The sequence below is a fragment of the Suricata suricatta genome, chromosome 15 (assembly GCF_006229205.1).
Source record: "Suricata suricatta isolate VVHF042 chromosome 15, meerkat_22Aug2017_6uvM2_HiC, whole genome shotgun sequence".
Taxonomy (NCBI): Eukaryota; Metazoa; Chordata; class Mammalia; order Carnivora; family Herpestidae; genus Suricata; species Suricata suricatta.
Window position 1 is genome coordinate 5,407,907 of NC_043714.1, and position 14,049 is coordinate 5,421,955.

A 14,049-nucleotide genomic window follows, 5' to 3' on the forward strand; every position below is an offset into this window, starting at 1 on the left:
GTAACCGCACTGTCATTTATAGTTTTTTTTTTTTATCTCAGTGGTAAACTATTTATCAAGTTGACTTGCATAGCCCTTAAAGAGAACATTTTGTTAAACTTGAAACAGTCTCAGGGTAATGAAGCCCAAATGACTTTCTAAACTTGAGATACTAAGAGCCATAGAAGACATAAATTCTTTAGAATTATGTCAACTGGCATCGTACCACATGAAGGCAAAGACAATGTCTCACCGTTTGCTTCTTCTACTTTTAGAAATGAATTTATTGATGGAAACAAGTAAATGAAAAACTTTAATGACATGTGACATTAGCAATATAGAAACAGCAGTTCCAAGTACAATTTGCTTTTAATAACTAAAACGTATATCCACTTGGTACAAAACAACCACGACCAGAAGCAAGTATGTGCGTTCTTAGTTCACTAATGTCCAGTAGGACCAAACAAAATCAGCTAGTTTATCTGTCCTACTCAGAAGGAGGAGTGTGGAGAACAGAGGCCTAGCTGTAACTCCAGCCAGGGTAGATGGGAAATCACCCCGAGGTGGTGCCCGTCCCATCCACTCAGGTCTTCTTGGATTCTTGGCCAAGACGGAAATGTTTGCTGTCGTTTATGGATGAGCATAAAATGGGCCACCAGCTTTCCCTTAATTTTTGGAAGATGTGGCACTGGAATAAAAGTCGTGAAAGTGTGGATGTGTGAACTTCTCCAAGACGTTTAAAAATAATCTACCAAGAAATAAAGCTCGAAAACTATACACATATCCTACATCAGTTGAGCAATGTGCAGTGTACATCTGTGTGTGTGCGTGTGTGTGCACAGATATATGTGTACAGATATATTCCCCTGTATAGATACAGAGAAGTGGCAAGCTCTGGACAGAGAGAAGATGGTCTTCTCAAAGGAATAAGAGTTTTAATAGTTTGAATTCCAAGTTGGCTTCAAGGAGATAAAAATAACAGCTTTGGCTACAATGGGGATTAATGGGAATGTGTGAAGCACAGTAATGATAAAAAAGTAAGCATTTTGTGATTTGCTTTGATGTTGATACCTTCATTTTCTAGAACACTGTAACTCAACAGCCTCATTTGAATATAGATTCTGTCTTAAATTTAAGTCATCATTCTCAATGAAACAATTCCCAAGGTGATATTTTTAGACATGAGTTGCCTGATCATACTTTTTAATACTCTGAAGACTGACTTCATTCTATTTTAATTACAAACTAAAACTCCACTTACAGGCCTAGAACGACCTTCTTGACTCTACATATTTATCAACTTAAATGGATAATGGCCACCTGTCTTTCTCCTATGCTTCCAGGTAATACACAATATAAGAGTCGTATGGTTGAAAAGCCATAATAAATGTTGTTTGATACAGAAAACAAACTGATCATTGCCAGAAGGGAAGGAAGTGAAAGCAAGTGGGCAAAGAAAAGTTGGAGGAACAAGTTCCCAGTTATGTAGTGAGTAAGTCATAAAATTAAGGTACAGCATGGGGAATATGGTCAAGGGTGTTATAATAGTGTTGTGAGGGGACAGATGGCAGCTACACATGTGGTGAGAGCAGCATAACATATAGAGTTGTTGAATCACCATGTTGTGCACCTGAAATTAACATAGCATTGTACATCAACTATACTTCAGATAGATAGAAAGATAGACAAGTAGACAGACAGATAAGATAGATGATAGATAGATAAGATAGAGAGATAGAGATAGACAAGATAGATGGTAGATAAGAGAGAGAGAGATAAATTCTATTTGGAATACAAACACCATATCAACTCAAGTATTTCATTTATTTCTAGATGTTATAGATAATATGCTTTCAGTCTATATTTATACTGAAGTATATGATCAAAGAAATGAGTGTAATTTGTAATGTTTTTGAAAAACACACAATATGATGTACCAAAATGGTATAATCTGCAAGTTCTATCTGGACATTTTTTCTAATCATGATTTATCATGAAGAATATAACATATTTTGAGCAAAATAAACAGAAGTAGGTGAATTAGATAAGAAGTAGAGCAGTAAAATTCTCAAGACCAATCAGTCTTCTCTCTGAGCCATTTGTGGGTGCTACACTGACTCAAACCATTCAGGACAAAGTTGGAGTGATCTTATCCTTATTGTCAAAGCAACTTGGATGTCAAAAGTATGTTAAAAAAAGGGGGGGGTCTGCACAGCAAAGGAAAAAATTGATGTACTAAAACCACTGAATGAGAGAAGATATTATCAAATGACATATACAATAAAGAGTATTCAAAATATACAAAATTCAACACCCCAATTTTTTAAATGGGCAGAGGACATGAATAGACATTTTTCCAAAGAAAACATCCGGATAGGCAACAGACACATGAAAAGATACTTAACATCACTTATCAGGGGAATGATATCAAAACTACAGTGAGATACCAACTCACACCTGTTAGAATGGCTAAATTCAAAAACACAGGAAACAACATGTGTTGGCTAGAATGTGGAAGAAAAGGAACTCTCGTGCACTGTCGGTGGGAAGATAAACACTGTAGACAACACTATGGAGGTTCCTCAAAAAATTAAAAATAGAACTACCCTCAGATCTGGTCATCACATTACTGAATATTTACCCCCAAAATGCGAAAGCACTAATTAAAATGAATGCATGCATCCCTATGCTTATCGCAGCATTATTTACAATAGTCAAATTATGGAAATAGCCCAAGTGTCCATTGATTGATGAATGGATAAAGAAAATAATAGAGAAGAAATGGATAATTAGTAAGGAAAATAATATATACACATATGTATTCACAAGACAAATATATACAATATAATATATATATAATAGTTCTATATATAGGACTATTATTCTGCCATAAAAAAGAATGAAATCTTGCCATTTGCAAGAGCTAGAGAGTATTATGCTAAGTGAGTGATAAGTCAGTCAGAGAAAGACAAATACCACATGATCTCATTCATATGTGGAATTTAAGAAAAAGATAAATGGGCAAAGGGTAAAGAGAGAGAGAGACTTTAAAAAAAACTTTTTAATACTTATTTATTTTTGAGAGAGAGACAGAGTACAGCAGGGAAGGGGCAGAGAGAGAAAGAGGGAGACACAGAATCTGAAGCAGGCTCCAGGCTCTGAGCTGTCAGCACAGAGCCCAACACAGGGCTTGAACTTATGAACCATGAAGTCATGTCCTGAGCTGAAGTTGGACACTTAACTAGCCACCCAGGCACCCCAAGAGAGAGAAAGAGACTGTAGAGAAGAAACCTATGGTCCCCAGAGGGAATGTGTGTGGGGGGTGGGAGAAATAAGAGATAGGGATCAAAGATTACAATTATTATGATGAAAAAAATAAAATTAAATAATAAAAAAAACAATAAGCTAAAACAAAATCAAACCAAACCAAACAAAAAGAAGATGAAAGCCCAGTTACTGATTAATTAACTCCTGAGCAGTTTCTACTTGAATTTCTACTTGAAATTTCTACTGAGTTAAAGGCTGGGGATATCAAATATGATTAAGTCATGGCTCTATTCTTGACTCAGAATAGTGAGAGAATCGAAGGTGTCAATTTTTACAAGATGCTTTAAACAGAGTGTGAATAGTAGGCGATGGATACACAGAAGAGGGTGGTCCAATCTACCAGAGTAGCCAAAGAAGGCTTCATAGACTAAGTGGTATTTGAGACGGACCTTGAAGGAAGCCTGCAAGTCGAAAGAGGGGAGCTCAAAACAATATGTTCAAAGACAGAGTTGTGACCATGGTAAGTGTTCACGGAAAGGTCAGGGTTGCTCAGTATGATGGTAATCCTCATGGCCTTTTGACTGGCCACCTCAGAGAGCACCAACAGGCATCCTGAAGCTAGACCACGATGTTTTGGGCCAGATATTCAAGAACCGTTCTTTTTTTTTTTAATGTTTTTTTTATTTATTTTTGAGAGACAGAGAGAGATGGTGTGAGCAGGGGAGGGTCAGAGAGAGAGGGAGACATAGAATCTGAAGCAGGCTCCAGGCACTGAGCTAGCTGTCAGCACAGAGCCCAACTCGGGGCTGGAACCTACGAACCGTGAGATCGGGACCTGGGATGAAGCCAGATGCTTAACCGACTGAGCCACCCAGACCCCCCCAAGAACCGTTCTTATTAGAGTTTCTGATTCGTCATATTGGACGGCAGCTGAGTTGTTCTTGGAGACAAGTTGAACAATTCTTTTAACTTTTAAAAACTGCTTTTAAACTCATGTTCTCTTTCTAGCATAAAATCCCCTATTTAAATTCTTGGGGTACATTCTATCAAAACAAATGAATTGGAGAAAAGGAAAATGATCTCTATCACTCAAGCCAAATAATCTTTCTTTATGTTATTTTTTGCAAAGTGTAAGCAAGAGATTATTTGTTTGCTTAAGTAATTATTATCCTGTCAAAAGAAAAATGACCATCGCTGTGTCCCATCAACCTCTTTTTAGTAGACCCATCCCATCTCTGACCACCCCAACTTGGATTCCTGCCCTCCACTTACTCAAGTCCCTCTAGGTTCACATGCTCTCTAGGAAATGGACACAATGTTTTAAATAAACCTTTGCCAATTTTAGTGTGTCGGAGAAATAAATATTTTTTCCAACTCTCCATGAAGTGTGTGTGTGTGTTTTAAATGCCTTAAAGGCAACACACACAAAGCTTTGACACTTAAAAGCAACCAGACAACAGCAAGTAGAATTAAAGACAACTAAGGTCTTAACCTTTCTTCTAGACGGGGAAGTCTTATTACTTAGGACACCTTCCAAAGCATGTTTCCTCACTACCGTGGCACAGTTCCCATGAAAGAGACAGCATCTTGCTTCATCTTATGGGCCCATTTGTGATCGTTACTAAATCTCTCAAGTCAGTAAAATTGATGCAACAAGAAAATCATCCTTCTGCTACTTTCTAAGGTGGGGAGAGCATGTTTCCAGGAGTATGGCCATTTCTTACTTGACGTGCAAGTGTCTTTGCACTGTTCATGTGCCAACTTATTCCAATGGTTTATGCATACAAGCCCACAGGTCATGTTAAAATATAAACATTCTAAAGGCAAAACGTGTTTTATACACATTTTCATGTACATGTAAACTAACTAACATGATTCAATGTGCAAGACACATGCAGGATGATGAGTCTGTCTCTTCTACTGCCCCCCCTCCCTCCCCCTACCTGCTGACCCAGCGTTCAGGGCTTTAATGGTTCCCGGGCACTAGGTTGGGCCTCGCTTTGTCCCTTACGAGAAAGTACCTACAGGGACGCGAGTCAGTATGTCCTCTCATCATCACACAGAAATTTTGGTTCTTCGTAGATTCCCCTAAATTGCCTCCCTTGTTCTCCGGTTTTTCAGACATTTATCAACTACTACTGTATGTGAGCACAACAGTCTCTTGAAATCTCTCTTAATCTTGTGCGTGGCTGGCCTGGCCTGCCATCACTGACACGTTTTCCCTAGTGAGTAGATCTCAAGTTTTTATTGTGATGCAAGAAAATAAATAAGGATTGAACCTTGAAAGGCATTTGGCAAGAATGATGGCAGGATGCTAAAAAATAACGTCTTCCAACAAATTGAAAATCAAATTCGTTTTATCCTAATGACACCACTTATTTCATAAAGCAACAGAACAGAAGTCATTGCCATCACTCTCTCGGAAACCAGGTCTGAAAGCATATTCTCTCATTCATTAGCAGGAAAAAGGCAAAGTAATTTAAGGACGCAGAACAGAAAGCAGAGTCCAGCTCTCAACACATGTGAGTGTGCACAGATGTGCAAGAACACTGCCTTATTCACAGCATTTTGGTTGCCTCACAGCCAGGTTCTCTGGCCGGCAGAAGCCAGGCTTTAAAGGACACAGTCTAGGGAGTGACCAGTGCCCCCACGCTGCCCTCTTTAACAATGGCATATTGAAGGGCTCATGGTGCCATGGCAACGAGATTGAGGCGACAAGAGCAGAGCACAGATGTCACAGGGCTGCTCCCCGCAGGAAAGGCATGGAGATGAGTGCCTCTGCATGCAGGGGGAGATGCTGGCGGGCTTTGGCTGCAAACACAGCTTACTAGGCTACAGGACAGAGTGGCAGGCAAATTCTGTCTCTCCTGTGAGTCTTTTTTTTTTTAATGTTTTATTTATTTTTGAGAGAAAGAGAGATAGAGAAAGAGAGCGTGAGCAGGGGAGGGTCAGAGAGAGAGATAGACACAGTATCTGAAGACAGGCTCCAGCCTCTGAGCTGGATACCAGCACAGAACCTGATGCGGGGCTCCAACCCACAACCATGAGATCATGACATGAGCCAAAGCCGGACGCTCAACCGACTGAGCCACCCAGGTGCCCCAAGTCCTTTAAAGTGAATTGGAGGAGCACAGGCATCTCTGATTTGTAAGAAACCATAAATAGATTCCAGTATCTCAGCCACTGGAATAAAAGTGTCTTGGAAACTAGACAGCATGGGATAAAAGGAGTGTTTTCAAATCATCATTGCTTAGAATCCTGAAGTGTCTTCCTTCTGAGCTTGGAGGGTCCACGAAGTATCTGGAAAACCCTCCACCCTGCCCCTGAAAAGTATTACTCCGTGCTGACACTTCCAATATTCGCCAGCATTATGGGTCCGTGTTCTTCATTTTTCATTCACAAGAGCAGTGATCCCAAGCATCCACCTACTATGCACTAGACGCCATGTTGCCTCCCGGCCAAAGACCGAAATCGAGTGGGGGAAGAAACAGCTAAGTAACAAAGACAGGGGGCCAAAGTGCAGGCATTTGTAAAGGTCCCCAGGTCTTGAAGGGAGTAATCCATTCTGCATTCAGGGAGGGGTTTGGGAGGAGGAGCAGGGCCAGAGAGGCCTTGACCGCAGAGCTGATATTCAGGCTGTCTCTGAAAGGATGAGAGCACTTTGTCAGTGGACTTTGGGAAGAATTGCAGATTATTGGGCATGGATGGCAGGTTCTGGGAATGAGTGAGGCTGGGTAGCAAAATGTACCATGAGAGGAAGGCAGAGGGGTGTGATAAGAGGTGAGGAGGAAGATGGCTGTGAGCACAGGCTGCGGCTGGGATATGAGTCCTAACACCACCGCTGACTTACAGGTAGTCTCTGTGCCTCCGTTTGTTCACCAAACACGAGGGTCATCATGGCGGCCATCATGTATTTCCGGGGTACTCAGAGCCACATGGCTCAGTAAGGGTTAGGGCTGCATGGATATTCTGTGCCCGCCAAGGTACTTCTTCCATGCATTCCTTCCGAATTTGTTTTTTGTTTGGTTTGGTTTGGTTTTTAGGTCATATGGAGCCCACTCAAACAGAAGCGAGTTTCTTAAGATCAGAAGGGCTCCGCCACCCAGGGATGAGACCTGCATTGGCATCTAGGTACGTGACCAAGGCCTCCACGGTGGCCGGAGGACCACTCATCTCTCATTCTCCTTGTCAACTCAACTCTCCTGGCCCTGCAAATCCATCCACAAAGCCAAAGAAAGTTCTCCACAATGAAAACCTGAACATGACATTTCTTAGCTTCAAACCTTCAGCACTTTTCCAACATTATCTCTACCCAGCCTCCCAATAATCTTATAAGGAGGGTGCTATTTCAGCTCTCATTTTAGATATGAAAGCAGAGTTTTGAGCAGATAGACAACTTGCCCAGACACATAGCTACCATGGAATAAGAAAGCTTGCTGGGAAAAAAAAAAAGAAAAGAATTTAGATGTTAATTGGTTTAAGAATTCAGTTAATAAGTCCTGGGGATACATAAGAGAAAAAAGTCAAGGTGTCCAATTTGTATGGTTGGATGATAAGCTTTTTTAAGTGCTAAGTATGTAAGAAGAGGAGCAGATCAAGAAGGAAAACTCGACACATTATATTCATGCAGAGTAGCTGATATAGAACTCAGGTATGTAATCAAACTATTGAGACACAGATTCCTTGTTTGAATACACAGGTACTTATTGCAAAAGTGCCTTATGAAAGTAAAAATGTTCATAAAGGGTTTTCAAGTCTTTGCTTGATCCTATGTCTCCAGTACAGAAGGTCTGACAGTTTTTGTCTTCTCTATTACAATAGACACTAGTTAGCCAAGTAAATGTGTCCTATGACCACAGTAAGACCAGTTGGTAGAATCCCATCTGAAATTTCGGGAAGGCAGAAACACCAATTTTAGGCATCTCTTTCCTAAATGCCATCAACAACACTTAAGACACTGTAGATATTTAATAATTATTTAATGAATTGAATTATTACACATACTGTGCTTTTTAAAAAGCATTATTCATAACACACACACACACACACACACACACACACACACACACACATATATATATGTACCTGTAGTCTCTGCCTTCAAGTTTCTTATAATCACATTATGACCACAAAATATACATACCTATATATTACAAATAAAGGGGCAACTGAGAAGTGTGAAAAGAAGGGCTAGGGACTCCGGGGTGGCTCAGTCGGTTAAGCGTCCAAGGCTCAGGTCATGATCTCACAGTTTTGTGAGTTTGAGCCCCACATGGGGATCCATGCTGTCAGCATGGGGCTCACTTCAGATCACCTGTCCCCCTCTCTCTGTCCCTCCCTGACTCATGTGCTCTCACTCTCTCTCTCTCTCAAAAATAAACATTAAAAAAATAAAAATTAAGAAAATGACATAAGACTATGGGAAAGTGCGGACAGAGTTTGCTGCTACCTCTTTTGGGGAAATATTTCATTTCCGACGCCCTTATCAGTGACTGAGAGATGAGCCAATTCGGGGAAAGCACATATAATAAGGTCATTCATTGGCGCACAAAATAAGAAAACCAGAAGTCAGAAGTTCAAAGATATCGACCAAAGATTGGATTCCTTCTGCCTCCTTGCTCTGTCGTCCAGAACACCAGTCTCTGCTAAGGCAGGCTCCCCAGGTGACCTCGGGGACTGCGGTGGCGACAGCAGATGTGAGCATCAGCCTTCAGCAGCCACGTCTCGCAGGAGACGGAGCAGCTCAGCGTGGCTTCCTCTTAAGAGAAAGGAAGGCATTTTTGAGGAGCTTTGGTGAAGGCTGCCTTAATTCCCCTTAATCACAACTGGGTTCATAACCAGCCTGGACTCAACCCCTGCTGGAGAGACTGATGCAAGGTCAGGCTCACCCCTGGAGTGTCGGAGGGGAGAGGACGCAGAAAATCATTACCTCTTCTGGGAAGGAGAAAAGAAAAGGGTAAATGAATATGAAAGAGCTACAGACTTGGGCTAAGGGAACCCAGAAAAACAAAAGTCCTTCCCAGCTGGGACCCAGTTTCATTTGTATAGATTAAAAATAAGCAAAGAAACACTTGAAATTTAAGCCAAACAACAGAAGGACCTTTCTCCTCATATCATTACATAAAGGATAGATGTACAGGGTAACAATATAATTTATCATCCAAACTAGGCCACCTTTAGGTATGGACGGAGGGACAAAAATCCTTAAAATTGCATGTGTGTATATTCATGTGTGTATTTGTGTGTGTGTATGTGTGTCTATATACAGATCACTAGGTTTAATTTACTAGACAATAATATACTATAAGTCTATTCAAAACTTATTTTCAAAAATAAGTTCTAAAAAATACATTTATATGCAATAAAGGAAATTTTAAGTGCTTTATATTGATTAGCTAAATATCAAAAATTAATACAAGCAAAATGGCTATTCCTGTGTGTTATTAGGTGCTCCAGGCTATTTATTGGCATTATTCTACCTCTAACACTGGGGCACTGGTAGTTCTCAGCATGCTTTTAATATTGTAAACTTTTTCCAAAAAGTATCTGTGATTCTCCAAGTTACATTTCATGATTAACAAATTTGTCATCATTGACACCATCAGCTATTGGACCACAGTATGCAGATCAGAGTATCTTCAAATGAGAAACATTTTGTATAAAGGGGCCGAGCACATGGTAGGCTCAAAGCAAATTCTGCTAAAACCTAAAAACTTATGTTCCTACTTTCATTTATTTCTTGTTGAAATGTAAAAATCTGGGTCTCCTGGGTGGCTCAGTCGGTTAAGCATCTGGCTTTGGCTCAGGTCATGATCTCACGGTTTGTGGGTTTATGGGTTCAAGCCCCACGTCGGGCTCTATGCTGCCGGCTAGCTCAGAGCCTGGAGCCTGCCTCAGATTCTGTATCTCCCTCTCTCTCTGACCCTCCCTTGCTTGCACTCTGTCTCTCTCTGTCTCTCAAAAAAATTAAATAAAATTTTAAAAAAGAAATGTAAAAATCTTCCAACTCTATTATTTCCACAGATATTGTCTTCTTGCTTCAACTGAGATATTTTACTTTGACAAAAAGAAAACTTGTAGCCCAAAGCATTTCAAATAGTTTTCTCTATTTATGATTCTTCTGAATGTTCTGATAATCTTAGCTGCTGCGAAACCACAGGGCCCGTCCATCTCATTTCTCCAGTAGAGTGTATAAGCTCGTTCAATTGGAAATACAAATTCAATCAAAATTTGTCTTCTTACATGTTAAAATATGAAGCATAAATTCCAGATCTCCAAACTAATTTTGTAAACATTTGCGCACTTATTACTTAATATATTTAATTCGTCCCTTACATTCATACAGGAAATTTTCAATCTCTTCCCATTGGAAAGTTTTGTTTTCAGTAATTGCAAATTGCTAAAAGCTGCAAGGGCTAAGTTTTTGGTGCTCAACAAGAAGAATATGTCGTTAACATTTCCTACCATTTTGAAAACTGTTGTAGCCACACTTTAGAGAACTCATTCACAGTAACGCACTAATTCCTCGAGTTGTGTATTTATACCCTCATCGTTTCTCCTCCTTCTTGTATGAGATATAAAATCTTTTACATATGTCTCTGGCCCTCTTTTCTCTGAGATATTCTCCATCTTTGTGTTTTTGTTATAATCTTCAAGAAAACTTGGTCTTCCAAATTATTTATAGTTACAGAGGAGTTTCCCAATATTTAAAAATGAGAATAATGGGGGGCAACTGGGTGGCTCAGTCTGTCAAGCATCCGACTTCAGCTCAGGTCAGGGTCTCACGGTTTATGAGTTTGAGCCCCACATTGGGCTCTGCCCTGAACACTCAGAGCCTGGAGCTTGATTTGGATTATGTCTTCCTGTCTCTCTCTGTGCCTCCCCGACTTGTGCTCTCTCTCTCTCGCTCGCTCGCTCTCTCTCTCTCTCTGTCTCTCTCTCTTTCTCCCAAAAGTAAATAAATAAACATTTAAAAAATGGGCATAATGGCACTCACTTCATGGGGTTGTTAATAGAGGTAAATGAGTGAATATACATATATAAAGGACTCTAACAATCACCATCAGTCAGAGCTATGGAAATGCTAGAAAGGACTTTGTACAGGAGGGTTTCTTCATACAACTCATAATTCTAGGGTACCTATTTGTATTCAAGAAGAAAGCCTTAAAAAGTATAATTTGTGAGCTCTGTGCACACAGGTAGGGCTTGCTGTCTGGTAGGACGTGTTTTTTGCATGTTTGAGAAAATGGCTATCATTTTCCTGAAAAGGTTCTAATGCAAGGGTTTGCCACTTTTCCCTCTGGAGCCTTTCAATTTCCTAAATAAAAGCCTTCAGCGATTTTGCCTGAGAGATAAATGCAGGGGCACCCATAATCTGCACATGGAGAGTGGAGAAAAGACAAGATAATTTTAGCAGATTTCCAATGAATGCCCCTGTCTGCCGCCCCCACCTCACCACCATAGCCATTCACTCTCAGCTCGCCTGGCCAGAGATTCCCGACTGGTTGCCTGCACTCTGCTCCCACAGTTACCTCTCACACAGACTTAGCTGCTTCTTCCAGAAGCATAGTGAGTTCTCCCACTGATCGTCCTCCAATCTCCTCACAGATTTCACCTCCTCCCCCAGGAACTTCCTCTGTAGTGCAGCTGGTAAGAGAGAGGAAACAGATAATGCATCCCATCTGGGCTTTTAGCTGGAAGTTAGAGGTACTTCCTTTCTAAAAACTATTTTAGAAAACATTTCTATATAGTACGAGAAAAAATGTAATTAAATGTCTTTCTTAAGTTTCTCCTAAGTATTCACTTAAATATTTTGATTATCTACCATTTTCACAAATTCCATTTTGCACATATTCATGCAAAAATAGCAAGAAACTGGCACAGTGTGCCAAGCTCCATGTTTGATGAAGAAGAAGGGAATGTTTGAATGAAAGGGAAGGGCAAGTAGTCAACACGATGAGCAGAAACAGTACTAGGACCACACGAGCTTGGAACCAGGTGTGTGCGCCCAACTCTTGGAGCTGATTCTTCGGTGCTCTGTGACCTTGGACAACCTTCCCAACTTCTCTGAGCTATAGTCCCTCATGGAGAGAAGGAATTGTAATAAATCTCATGGGGAACTTTGAAAGAGTCAATGAGGAAAATGTATATGAAATATTCAGGCCACAGTTGATTACCAATAAATATTGGCCCCAAATCTCACAGAGCCACTAGATAGATAGATAGATAGATAGATAGATAGATAGATAGATAGATGATATATTGGAATATATAGTACAGTAAAGACAAATAATCTCTAAATTAAAATTCACATATGTTGTGGATTCATTCCATATCCTGGAGAATATATTCTATTTCCCGATTAAGGAAAAAAAGCTATAGTAGCATAATTTCATAGTAAAAGGTAATCTTATAATTCTGGGTCAAAAAGTAAAAGGTTTTAAAAGATCACTCGATGTTTAAAACAAATGAACTTGTGTCCTCTTCTTTTGACAAGTTCTATCACTTTCCCATTGCTTTGAGCTCTCTGGATACATTACCACAGGTACCTTTTCAGCACCTTGGACACTCAATTCGGTTGGCATGTGTGGCTACCATATTGGGTTTTGTAACTATACATTAGAACTTAAAACCCAGGCTATGTCTGTATCACCTAGAATTAACTTTGCAAACACCATTAATAATTAGAATAAGTACAAGAGGAAAAGATAAATAATTCAATTTGAAAAATTAGCCAAGTCATGCCAACATCTACACAAGAAGAAAACAAATTGATTAAAAGTGCCATGCTCATGTTTTTCTTATGTAATGTAAAAATTATTTGAGTGTATTTTCTGAATATATTGAAATTATTAAATTAGTACTTTGTGCAGAGATTTGGAAGGTCTTAGGTCTAAGAAATTTGTGTTCATAGAATATTAAAATGGACATTTTAATGGTATTAATAGTTTTTAGTAGTATTAAAATGGCCAACATTGGACATCATATATCAGTCCAAAGAGTCACATTAAATAACACAAGCCTCAAATGAACCTTATTGTTTGAACTGACCTACCTACATTGATTTGTGGACACCAAATTAAATGATAAATATGATCAGTGTTTTAATATGTGGTAATAAGCTTTCTAAATCTCTTTCCATTCTATTTTTACTCCCTAATTTCGTTTGTTTCCATTTCATCTTTAAAACAGAATGGATCGACTACATCTTATCTAGACGGCCAGCTCAAGAGCCTGTGTGAATGGAAGAGTAAAGAGCTGGCTCCAGTTTCTAATGCACTGACTGTGTGATCCTAAACAAATTCTCACAAGAGGAAATACTAGACCCTGGAACTGGTCTGTCCTATTTAAAACTGTATTTCCAGGCCCCAGGAAAGTTCCTGTACATACAGTATGTCACAAATACTGGTTACAAGAATGAATTAATAATACCTATATCATTGGGACTATTGTGATGATTTAATAAGTGAAGCATCTGGGAGAGCTCCTGGCACATAAAAGGTGCTCAGTAAGAGGCATCAGTTACTGATGTTTAATTATTGTAATCCCCTTGCCCAGAAGAATGAAAAAAATAAAGTTGGGTATCACCGATTAATTACCTTTACTGTACCACCAGCTGAACTAAGCAAATCACATAGTCTCATATGTTGCTCTAAGTGGTCACAGTCAAACAGATATGGACTTATCTATTCTATCCTAAGATTGTTTTTTAATAGTTTTATAATTCATGGTGCATAAAATTCCCTCAGTTAACATGCATAATTCAGTCATTTTGTGTGTGTGTGTGTGTACTCATTTAGGGAG

At 39.6% G+C, this 14,049-nt stretch overlaps 1 long non-coding RNA gene across 1 annotated transcript; it reads left to right on the forward strand.

Annotated features, from left to right (window-relative positions):
• The first annotated feature begins 8,992 nt into the window (after positions 1–8,992).
• LOC115278659 lies at positions 8,993–13,685 on the forward strand. Its single transcript, XR_003903014.1, has 2 exons — positions 8,993–9,202; positions 13,438–13,685. It is a non-coding gene; the product is annotated as an uncharacterized LOC115278659 (long non-coding RNA).
• The last annotated feature ends 364 nt before the right edge of the window (positions 13,686–14,049 follow it).